Below are 13,258 nucleotides of genomic sequence, written 5' to 3' on the forward strand. Positions count from 1 at the left end.
ACAAAAAATTTGCCAGTTTGTGCTATGCGCAAAAAGCTACTTTCTACTTCCATCTTGGATCCTGTATTTTTGCAATGAAAAAAAACACCACATATTTGTTGCTGACTTAGAGCATATAACATATCTTAGAATGGCATCCAACCTTGGAAAATCTCCCTGCCAACATTATTCCTGGGCTTCAGTAAACCATCCTAACTCTCTATGTGGTCACTTGTTTCTGAGTGATGGGGTAAATGATAAGTCCAGTCAATTCCATAAACATCATTCATTGCCTTAATTCTTTCACCATAAAGTGTGTATTCTTTGTTAGAAGCAATGTTACATGATGGTTAAGGGCGATGGATGGTGTTATGCTCAGGGGCATGGTAGGCAGGGATACTGAATGGTGCCATCAGACAGCAACCATCCAAACACTCCAATACATCCCACTTTAATTCTAGGCATCCTACATTCCAATGCCCTTATTTTCATATAAGAGAATGGCTGTGAATTCATTAAATGCCTAAATTCAGCAACCCACAGGATCAAATTTTAAATTGGGATTTTAGCCACCTACAGATGTAGGAAGTTCATGGTTTTCAGTTCATACCATCAGTAAGAGACACTACCCAACACAATTCACTGAAGGATCCCACAGGCTAGTGTATGGGTTGTGTTAATGAGCAATGGTTGTTTGCTTAAAGAAAAATGTGTGAAAAAACAAAAGACAAATTTAGTACTGGGTGCTAGAAAGAAAAAATACACATATAAAGTAAATTACTGGAAATAATTTCTTGGTAATTCCTCCAACTGAAAGTGTTTAAAATACCATATTTAAGTTTCATTTTTTTGTTTTGTTTTGTTTTGTTTTTTTTGTTTGAGATGGAGTCTCGCTTTGTCACCCAGCCCGAAGTGCAGTGGCGTGAGCTCGCCTCATTGCAATCTCCATCTCCTGGGTTCAAGAGATTCTCCTGCTTCAGCCTGCTGAGTAGCTGGGATTATAGGCATGAGCCACCATGCCCAGTGAATCTTTGTATTTTTGATAGAGACAAGGTTTTACCATGTTGGCCAGGCTTGTCTGGAACTCCTGACCTCAAGTGATCCACACGCCTCAGCCTCCCAAAGTGCTGGGATTACAGGTGTGAGCCACTGTGCCTGGCCCTGTACTTAAGTTTCTAGCTACCAATCCAATCCTCTTGATGCCTGAGGAGCCCTCTGTTTAGTCTTCACCAAATGATCATCCAGCTTGTGTTCAGAAATCTAAGACAACAGAAAATTCAACCTAACCTGAGGCCACTCTAATGGCTAAAAGTTCTTTGTGTTCAATGAAATTTTTCTTATTGTAACTTATACCCTCGAAACTAATTTCAAATCTTGAAAAAAATCTGTTATATTTCATTGTTAATGACGTTCCTACAGACACAATCTTCTATATAAAAAGTGACTCACAGTCTATCAAAATGCCTTAAAAGTGTGAATATAGTCACTTATACCAAGATAAACTGTGGTCTGATGTTCATGATTTTTATAAAAGTTGAAGTTGAGGAATTGTTTCATACAATAACTTAGGGTCTTGTGGTCTCTCACCTATTAAAAATCCATTGGATGTATAACTTCTTTCTTGCTTTGGAGAAGGCCTTGGGTATGAGTAGTTTATTTGGCAGGTGGTTTAAGTAGGTTTCAGAAACAGCGTGAGATGGGGATTTGTGTGCCTGTGATTTATCAAGGGTGTACTTGGGAGAGACAGGTAAGAGGGAGTGAAGCAGGAAAGGAAACAACGTATGCAAGAACGAGGTTCCGGGTGAAATCCAGCTTCAGCCACATCTTACAGGAAGCTCTGGAGTATAAAGTGAATGGCAGAGCCCCTCTTGCATTGGACAAAGGAGTGGAATTTTTGTATTCCTGCCCCAGACAGTTATTGGTCATGGTCCATGAAATGAGAGGTTAGTGTTACTCCCAGGAATCTCTAGCCCCAGAGACTTCAGACATAAATAGAAAATCATCTAGAGAAAGTTGTGGGTATGACCCATTACCCAAGGTATCTGTGGCAGGTGGGCATTGAAAACAAGAACCAGACTGAGGAAGGGGATCCAGAAGATCAGGGCGAGGTATCAACAATGTCCACAAACATCCATCTCTTGCACCATTCAGGTCCATGTGCTTTTCACATTAGGTTTACTCCACCCTGTTACAGCTTCTCTGGGATTCTGGTTGGTTATAATTTCTGGAACACTTAAGACAGGGAAGTTTGAGACAAATTACAAACCCCACTGCTGCAGTTCGACCCAAGGCCCTTAACTGATATTTATTACCTCTCTCCACCACACTGTCAGGTAGTACTTCTGCCCATCTGCATGGTTTGTCAGGTGGGTTGCCTCAGACTCTTATCTCTGAGGAGCCTGAGCTCCTGATTACCATGCCACTCTCAGGCTCTGCTTGCTGAATTTTTCCATATACAGTTAAAATTAGGCATGGGAGGACCAAGATGGTGGATTATCCAAATGCCAAATATATTTCTTCTGCCTGCACCCCTTACACAGCAGCAGCCCTACCTCCTCCTGATAATCAGAGTCAATTTCTCTGCAGAAGGTAACTCCTTTCCACTAGCACAAGGAACCCAAAGTGTCAAGGAAGCAGTTGTAGTATTAAATTTAGTGGTATCCTCTGTTGACTGGTAGAAGTATATCCTTTCCAGAAATCAGAATCTCCACAACCGCAAGACTTAAAATTGTGAGGACAGGCAGAAAAAATTCTGGGTCTCCAAGAGTGATGAGAAGCAGGGCCACTCACACTCCACTCTTTGATTCTCAGACCCATGTGTTGCATTGACTGGAAAGGCAGCACCATACAATGACTGTTGGTTTAAGGATAAAGGATAGTAACCTATCCTCACAACATGTCATTGTAGCTAGATGTTCATTCTTTACCAGGGCAAAATAGCATGCCAGGAGATACTTTTTAAATGGTATAGAGTTCTCTGCTACAGATGTCGTGGCCTTGCTCTAGAACCCAAATGGTCCGTGCTATGCCTCTCCTATGAGACTTGCCAAATATTCCAGATGGTGTCTTTTTTCTATCACAGAAACTCTAATATTGTAGGATCTTCCAGGTTATATGGTCCTAGTGGCAGGACTGCTTGTACTACAGTTGGATCTGCTATAGAACTCTGATTCTAGACCCCAATCAAAGCTAGCAACTTTCTGCGTCTGATAAATGTGTAAAGCAGCATTCCCAAGTGTGGAATATGCTGCCTCCAAAACCTGAAAAGGCTTTCTAAATATTATGTTTATTTTTTCTTAGTGGGTGTTTCTTTCCTAGTGGTAGATGGTACAAGAGACAAAAACTTGTCTTTTATCTTGGATAGATTGCCTCAGGCCACTGGACTCCTAAAAACTTTATAGATGTGTCAGGCTCTTATATTTTTGTAGATTTATCTTCCACACTCTGGACTGGATTGTCCTACCAAGGTATCCAAAGTAGATACCATTTATTATCCGTCCAGTATGGTTAACATGATATCACCAGTATAGTGGCCCAATGTGATATTCCATGGTATGTCCATATGATTTGGGTCCCTTTAGATTAGAGCAACACTGAGTGTATAGTGTATATTGTATACTGTTCTCCATCCCATGTGAAAGAACTGCTTCTGGTCCCAGTGCCTAATGGGTAGTTAAAATAATGCATTCATCAAATCAATAGCTTTATATCATACACCAGCAAGCATATTAATTTATCCTAGTAAAGATAGCACATCTAGCACAGCATCTGCAACTGGGACTACTACTTGATTAAGTTTGCAGTGGTCTACTGTCATCCACCATGATCCACTGAGTTAAAATATTTTTGTGTGAGATGTGGTTCATATACCATAAAAGTTACCATTTTTAAATTTAAAAAATGTTTATTTTTCTTATATTGGTAAAATATATGTAACATAACTTTTACTATTTTAGCCATTTTTAAGTAAAAAATTCAGTGTCATTAAGCACATTCCCACTGTTGTGTCACATTATGGCTATCCATTTCCAAAACTTTTCATCATCCAAGCAGAAACTCTGTCCTCATTAAACAATAACTACCCGTCATCCCTCTCCCAGCCCTAGCCTACTTCTATTCTGCTTTCTGTCTCTATGAATTTGAATATTCTGGGTACCTCATATAAGTGGAACCATACAATGTTTGTCTATTTGTGTGTGACTTATTTCACTTAGTGTAATGTCCTCAAGGCTCATCCATGTTGTGACATGTATCAGAATGTTATATGTTTTTAAGGCTGAATAATATTCCTTGTATATATATATACCACATTTTGTTTATCTATTCATCTGCTGATGGACATTTGGGTTGTTTCCACCTTTTGGCTATTATGAATAATACTGCTGTGAATATTTGGGTACAAGTATCTGTTTAGATCTCTGCTTTTAATTCTTTGGAGTGTATGTTTAGAAGAAGAGTCACTGAATTATATGGTAACTCTACATTTAACTTTTTAAGAAACTGTCAAACTATCTTCCATAGCAGTTGTACCATTTTCCATTCCCACCAGCAATGCAAAAGAGTTCCAATTTCTCCACATCCTTACCCACACTTATTCTTTATATATATATAAAAAATAATAACTTTATATTTATATTATTTATGTTATATTCTCTCTCTATATATATAGAATAACTGTTCTACTGAGTGTGAAACGATATCTCATTGTGGTTTGGATTTGCATTTTCCTAATGATAAGTAGCAATATTGAACATCATCTTTTCATGTGCTTATTGGTCATTTCTTCTTTAAAGAAGTATATCGTCTTTGTAGAAATGTCTATTTGGACTCTGCTCATTTTTGAATTGGGCTATTTTGGTTTCTTTGTTGTTGAGTTGTAGGAATTCTTTATACATACTGAATATTAATCTCTTATCAGATATATGATTTGCAAGTATTTTCTCCTATTCTGTGAGTTGTCTTTTTAATATCTAGACAGTGTTCTTTGAGTTACAGCAATGTTAAATTTTGATGAAATCAAATTTATCTTTTTCTCCTTTGGTTGCATGTGTTTTGGTGTTATACTAAGAAACTGTTGCCTAATCCAAGCTCACAACAATTTCACCTATTTTTTCAGAGTCTTATAGGTTTAGCTCTTACATTTAGGTCTTTGATTCATTTTGAGTTAATTTTTGTGTATGGTGTGAGCTAGAGATCCAAATTCATTGTTTTGGGTGGATTCATTCATGTGGATATCTACTTGTCTCAGTATTATTAGCCCAAAATACTATCTTTTCCCCAGTAAGTGGTCTTGGCAACTTTGTCAAAAAAATCAATTAAGCATAAAGATATGGATTTATTTCTAGACTCTCAATTCTAGTCTATTGAGTTAAATATCTATACTTATGCCAGTACCACATTGTCTTGACTACTGTGGATCCATTGGACTTTAGTAAAAGCTAGAATAGTAAATTAAGAGTGTATGTAGTCTGGGCGCGGTGGCTCACGCCTGTAATCCCAGCACTTTGGGAGGCCAAGGTGGGCGGATCACAAGGTCAGGAGATCGAGACAATCCTGGCCAACATGGTGTAACCCCATGTCTACTAAAAATACAAAAATTATCTGAGTGTGGTGGCATGGGCCTGTAGTCCCAGCTACCCGGGAGACTGAGGCAGGAGAATCACTTGAACCAGGGAGGCAGAAGTTGCAGTGAGCCGAGATTGTGCCACTGTACTCCAGCCTGGCGACAGAGCAAGACTCCATCTCAAAAAAAAAAAAAAAAAAAAAAAAAAAATTAGGGACAACAACCTCCACATCCTTTAAATCTTTGAGATAGGTACTAATTTCCCCTACTTTTTTCATGAGTATGTATGAGAGTTCTAATTGTTCAAATGTACTTGATATTTTGCTCTTTTAAAGTTTAGCCATTCTGATGATTATGTAGTGGTATCTCATTAGAACTTTAATTTGCATTTTCCCTTTGACTAGTGGGGGTTAAGCACCTTTTCATATGCTTACTGGACATTTGAAAGTCTTCTTCTGAAGGGTATTGTCTACTCTTACAGATTGTTGATTTGTGGAAACTCAATATATATTCTGATTGAGTCTTTTGTCAATTATATGTATTGCAAATATCCTCTAGTATGGCAACCTTTTCCCTCTAGTATGTTTTGACAGACATTCCTAATTTTAATATTGTCAAATTTGTGAATTCTTTTCCTTATGTTCATACTTTTGGTGTCTTGTTTAACAATCTTTGAGGCCGGACGCGGTGGCTCACGCCAGTAATCCCAGCACTTTGGGAGGCCTAGGTGGGTGGATCACCTGAGGATAGGAGTTCGAGACCAGCCTGACTAACATGGTGAAACCTCGTTTCTACTAAAAATACAAAAAATTAGCCGAGAGTGGTGGCACGCGCCGGTAATCCCGGCTACTCGGGAGGCTGAGTCAGGAGAATCACTTGAACACGGGAGGCAGGGGTTGCAGTGAGCTGAGATCACGCCATAGTGCTTCAGCTTGGGCAACAAGGGTGAAACTCTATCTCCAAAAAAACAAAATCAAAAATGATAAAAAACAATCTTTGTCTACCCCAAAGCCATAAAGATATTTTTCTTTTTTTTTTTTTTGAGATGGAGTCAGGCTGGAGTTCAGTGGCACCAGGCTAGGGTGCAGTGGTACGATCTCTGCTCACTGCAACCTCCACCTCCCGGTTTCAAGTGATTCTCCTGCCTCAGCCTCCCGAGTAGCTGGGACTACAGGCATGTGCCACCATGACCAGCTAATTTTTTGTAGTTTTAGTAGAGACAGAGTTTCACCGTGTTAGCTAGGATGGTCTCGATCTCCTGACCTCGTAATCCGCCCACCTAGGCCTCCCGAAGTGTTGGGATTACAGGTGTGAGCCACTGCGCCTGGCCAGATAATTTTCTATGTTGACTTCTACAAGTTTTATTATTCTAATAACATTTAGATCTACAAATCACCTGGAATTTGTGTGTGTAAAGTAGGGATCAAAGTTTTGTCTTTGCTTTAGTTTTTCCCATATGGTCATCTAATTGACCCAGTAACATTTACTGGAAATGCCGTCTTTAGCACATTCTTCTGGAGTTCCAACTTTGTCATAACTCAAGTGGGCCTATATGTGTGGGTTTGTTTCTTGACACTATTCAGTGCTGATCCCACAGTTTTAATGACTGTAACTGTGTAATGAGTCTAATATATGGTTGCATAAATCCTCCCACATTCTTTTTCTTCTTCAAGATTGAGCTGGCTGTTTTTGGTCCTTTTCATTTCCAGATTCGTTTTAGAATCAGCCATCAATTCCACAAAACAAAACTGCTGGAACTTTGAAAGGGATTACATTTAATATATACATCAATTTGGGGAGAATTCACATCTTCACAACATTGAATCTTCTAATCCTTGAACATAGTATATACTTTGGGGTTTAAAATGTCTTCTTTCATTTCTCTTTCAAAAGATAACTTAGGAGAATATCCTCATAGCCTGGCAGGCAAAATGCCTTAAATATAAAACACCAACTCTCAAAATCATTTAAAACTTTCTATGTAGGTAACTTGTACAACTTTCATTATACTCAATGGAATATATTTGATTTTTTGAAAGACTATTATGAATAGCATTGTTTTAAAATTTTACTTTCTAACTTAGATTGCTGGAATATAGAAATTAAATTGATTGACCTTGTATCTAGTAATACTGGCAAACTTACTTAATTATGATAGATTATTTATAGATTCCTTTGGATTTTCTGGCATACAAAACAATGTCATTTGCAAATAGTACCAGTTTTATTTTTTTCCTTTCCAATACTTACACCTTTTATTTCCCTTTATTATCTTCTTGCACTAGCAAGAATTGTATCTTTAGTACAATATTGACTAGAAGAGGAAATAGTGAGCATCTTAGTCTCTTTACTTGCTCTAGTGGGGAAGCATTCAATATTTTACCTTTAGGTAAAATAGATTTGTAGATATTTTTTCTCAGATTAAGAAAGTGGCCGGGTGTGGTGGCTCACACCTATAATCCCAGGACTTTGGGAGGTTGAGGCAGGCAGATCACCTGAGGTCAGGAGTTTAAGACCAGCCTTGCCAACATGGTGAAACCCTGTCTCTACTAAAAATACAAAAATTAGCCAGACGTGGTGGTGTGCACCTGTAATCCCAGCTAGTCAGGAGGCTGAGGCAGGAGAATTGCTTGAGCCCAGGAAGTGGAGGTTGCAGTCAGCTGAGATCGCACCACTGCACTCCAGCCTGGGTGACAGAGTGAGACTCTGTCTCCAAAAAAAAAAGAAAAAAGAAAAAAAAAAAAGAGAGAGAAAAGGGTAAATATGTGGGAAACTCTAAATAAATTTTAATTGTATGAAATAATAATAATAAAATCTTCTAGGCAATAATAACATCAAACAAGGTAGAGTTTACAACAAAAACTCTACTAAAGATAAGAAAACACTTTGTAATGATTAAACCGCAGTCCATGAGGAAAATAAAACAATCATAAATGTGTAAGTCCTGAAAACACAGTCTCAAAATACATATGACAAAAATTGACAAAACTTAAAGAAACAAATATACAATCAGAGCAGATTATAAAACATCTCTCAGTAACTGATATTGATAAGCAGAAAAAATATCAGTACAGTGAAGATCTATACTGCACAGTTAACAAATGTTACTAATTGACACATACAGAAAACTATAAACAACAACTTCAGAATATAGATTTTGTTCCCCCTATTGCACATGGATGGGAACTCTTTCAAAGAAGGCACAGGTAGCAGAAGTCTGAGGTCTGATCTCTCTAGTAGAATAAATAACAGAAACAATAAATGCATGTTTCCATGCCCCCTGTACATTTGCATTCTAATTCCACTATTGAGGGCCAGGTGGGAGTTTGTTTAGCTGGAGGATGTGGAATATCTCTCACTTTGGGTATAATGGGTAGACTCACAGTAGAGACCAGGAGTTATATTTTGGAGGGGACCCAAAGGTCTAGCTTGCTATATTCAATTCCAAAATAGATTGCAGATTCCCAGGGTTCAGATGGATCCAGGGGAAGCAGTATTTGTGATAAGAGCTACATAAATGCCACCAAAGAGGTAAAAGGTAAGGAAAAGCATACCAGACAACAATTAATTGATACAGAGAAACTCCTGAGATGAAATGTGTGTATTTGCGGAGGATTTTTAAGGGATTCCCAAGCCTTCTAGGTCATTCTGGACAGTTTCTCTGCTTTTCTGAGCTATTTCACTGACAGTAGTAGCTTCCTTTGGATCCTATTTTTGCAAAAGGTGTATCTGCCTGCTATGGTTTGAATGTTTTTGGCCCCTCCAAAATTCACATTGAAACAGAATTCCTAATGTAACAGTATTAAGAGGTGTGGTCTCTAGGAAGTGATTGATTCAGAGCCTTCATGAAAAGGACCAGATGTCCTTATAAAATAACTTGACAGAGGGAGTTAGCCGTTTCTGCCCTTCCATCCCTTCTGCCATGTGAGGACACAGTGTTCTTCCCCTCGGGAGGGTGCAGCAACAAGGTGCCATCTTGGAAGCAGAGAGCAGCCTTTGCCAGACACGAATCCTGCCCATGCCTCGATCTGGGACTTTCCAGCTTCCAGAGCTGTGAGAAATAAATTTTTGTTCTTTATAAATTATAAATACAGATTTATAAATCTGTATTTATAAATAAATTTATAAATTATCCTGTCTCTGGTATTTTGTTCTGGAATGGACTAGGATACTGCCTTTAGAAGTATATATACTGCACACAGAAAACCTCTAGAAAGTTAAACCCCAATGGTAATAGCAGTTATTTCTGGGATTTGGGATCTTTTTTTCCTTTTTCTTATTTGCATATACTGGTTTTCCTAAGATAAACAAGTAAGCAAAAATGAACAAGTAAGCATGCATAACTTGTGTAACTCCTTTGTTTCTACCCTGTCACCCAGGCTGGAGTGCAGTGGCGCAGTCTCAGCTCACTGCCTCTTCTGCCTCGCAGGCTCAAGCCATCCTCCCACCCCAGCCTCCTGAGTAGCTAGGACTACAGGCACATGCCACTATACCCAGCTAATATGCTTTTTTGTATTTTGTTTTTACAGATCTGGGGTTTTGCCATGTTTCCCAGGCTGGTCTTGAACTCCTAGCTGCCTGCCTTAGCCTCCCAAAGTGCTGGGATTATAGGCAGGAACCACTGTGCCTGGCCAATTTTTAGTTTTATTTTTTAAACAGAAATTAACCTCAAAATCACATAGACTTGAGTTTGATCCTGAATCAAAAAACCAAAGCCTAAATCAATCACAATCCCCTGAACACCATCTTGTGATGCAGTTGCAATCAGAGCTGCATTTTCTCTTCCTCAGTGAGATCTGTGAATACCTAAAACTTGAATGCATGGTGTGACTTTAAAGCCATGCCTGAGTTTTCTTAAAACACTCGAGAACTTGTAAATTCAAGAAGTACTGTCTTTCAAAGTCACTCTGCTTGTTTCAGCTTTGGATTTCCTCCATGAAATTGTCTTCAGAGCTGGTTTAGTAATGCCAAAGTAAATCAATTTCATTATAATTCATAAGAAACGCTTGCTTAAGCCACAGTCTTATTCCTCTTTTCATGCCCTCTTTCTTAGTGTTCTTTATTTTTATTGCTAATGTGTTTGACTAAGACTTCAAGATCCTATTGTTGAAAACCTGGGGAAAAGAGTGTGGGAAAAGGTTCTGAGGCATAATAAAGCCTGGGGCTTGGGGAGGAGTACAGGGAGGGGGCTGGACAGTTTGAATGTTAGGCCCAAAGGTAAGGTGACCATAAAATTTATCACCCCATTCTGGTATACTTTTGAGTGTGAAATAGTCATGATTAATAATCATGTCAGGTCAACCAAGATGTATGGTCACCCTATGTGTATAGGGAGCAAGTCAGGGAAGGCACTCTAATATCTGTCCACTTGGGCTACCTTTAGGGCAAGAGATGCACCAGTATAACTGGCCAAGGGCCGTAAATGTGAATTGCCGGAAGTGGAGGATGGCTTCTGTTTGAGGATGGAGCTATCATTGGGACAGATCCATCTTTAATTTAGGGAAATCTTATTCAGTGAAAAACAGTTACATTGAATTTCTTGGAAGTACTTCTAATAGGTTATAAAGATTTTGTGACTACTTACACATTCAGCTACTCCTTGGAAACGAAAAGATTTTTAAGGTATTATAATACACCCACCCACCTACACATTTTCTTGTCACCTTCTGAGACTCCACCATACCCCGGGAATTCTCACATTTCTGTCTCCCCTCAAAAGACTGACAAAAGATTAAACAGCCAACAAAATCCCCCTAATTGCATGATCATTCAGTCTAAGTTGTTCTCCCATTCACTGCCTTATAGTCTGTTCTTTTGTCTTGTGTTTTCCATCTGTGCAAAGCTGCAGTCTCATTGAGTTTGTTGGCTTTCCCACTTAAGTTGTTTATTGTGCCAAATCTCATTCATTCTGGTGGAAATCAGCCTGCAACACAAGGGTCCACGCCATATATATTAAGTATTGCTTTGCTTTTTAAGCCACTGCTTATTGTAACACACATCTTACCAAACTCAAAAAGCAAGAAATCAAATCTTTCTTTCAATAGTTTCAAAGTTAACTTTACTATCCATAATACATACTTCTAAAAGATTCCAGAATAGCTGAATTCATACATTTCACAAAAATTTAGGAGAAATCACACAGTTCCCTACCTCAAGGCTCTCACAGCAAACAAATCCAAAAAAATGATCAAACTGTATACTTAACATTTGTGTACTTTATGTAAATTATGCCTCAATAAAAATATAAATAAAACCAATTTTGCTATGTGCTATGGGCTTTTATAGGTCAAGAAAATTGATCTTTGGATTCTCATAACACATTTTTTTCACACAGGTTACTTATTTTAGATATTTATTTTTCCCTGAGTAAAATGGATTAATCACAAGTAATGACATTGGATCAGTCTTGCCTCTTTTAAGCATAAGCCTTTACTGTAATCTGCTTCCAAACAATCCCAATAAAATCATGGATTTTAAGAGTCAAAAAGTTGCTCAGAGCCTTCTTCAGGGACTTTTAACTTTTTCTGCCACATGGATCCTTTGAAACTCTGATAAAAGCAAAGCTATAGATTTCTTCCCCAGAAATATATACATGCACAAAGATTTTGGGATAAACACCACTGAAAACCATTCAGGGACCCACTTAGGAACCCAAAAATCTCAAATTAAGATCCACTGAAATAACACAATCCTTTTCCTCCATATGAAAACAATAAACCCAGGGAGTGAAAGCAACCTGTTTAGGGGCTGAAGACAGAACCCAGACTTCTGATACTGTTTACTCCATTGTCTCTTTAGATATCATTAAGTTCCCTTGGCCCCCAAAACTCCCATCTGTGGATTTCCTGAGTTTAGAAGAACTTCCACAGTAGCTTGTAGCCTACCTTTTGTAATTAGAATCACAGTGGAAGCTGGTCAAAGTTTACCTTTTACTTACTGGAGAACAACAGGTACAAAGCAGAGTTCCTTATATTAAATTGGGACATTTTTCTCTTTTTTTCCTTAAAATCCAAACGGAAGTGAAAATTAAAATCCAGCAATAAAGGGTTTTCTTTTTAGTTTAATGAAATCAACTCTAAAATTTGCTTTTATTTATACTCTGAAATTTAAAATTTTGTTCTTCGTTGATCTTTATAACATTGGAAAGATTGAACTTACACTTTGCTCTGTGAATCTTTCAATGTTCTGTGACCAAACAATACATTTCAATCCGACCCAGGAAATTTCTGCGACTTGTGCCCACTCAGTTTTGCAGTTTGGAACAGAATTCTTGCTCCCAATCCAGAGACTGAGAGAAATGAAAGAGGACCCAGAAAGCCTTTTCTTCTGTGTGAAAGGCCTGATCCTAAGTGGAGCAATCAATAAAGAAAAGGGCTCAAGCTGCAGCCTACAAATTCCTTAGAGTTTAATGTGTTCAGGATGAGGTGAAGAAATTACATAAACCCGTGAATAGACATGCAACAGAAGCCATGTGTATAGGCATTCTGTCCCTAAAGGTTTTGCTAGGTACTTACCAAGCTATTCCTTCTGTGCAGTCATCTTTTGTTTCTCTACTTGCATGGATGAAAGCTTACATTCACTGAACACTTATGTGCCAGCTATTGTTCTAAACCCATGACATTATTTAATCTTCACGACAATTATTTAAGGTAGTCTTATTACTATGCCCATTTTATAGATGAGCAAACAAGTTTTCAGGGGCCAAGAAATGAGCAA

The sequence above is a fragment of the Piliocolobus tephrosceles genome, chromosome 6 (genome assembly GCF_002776525.5).
Source record: "Piliocolobus tephrosceles isolate RC106 chromosome 6, ASM277652v3, whole genome shotgun sequence".
Lineage (NCBI taxonomy): Eukaryota > Metazoa > Chordata > Mammalia > Primates > Cercopithecidae > Piliocolobus > Piliocolobus tephrosceles.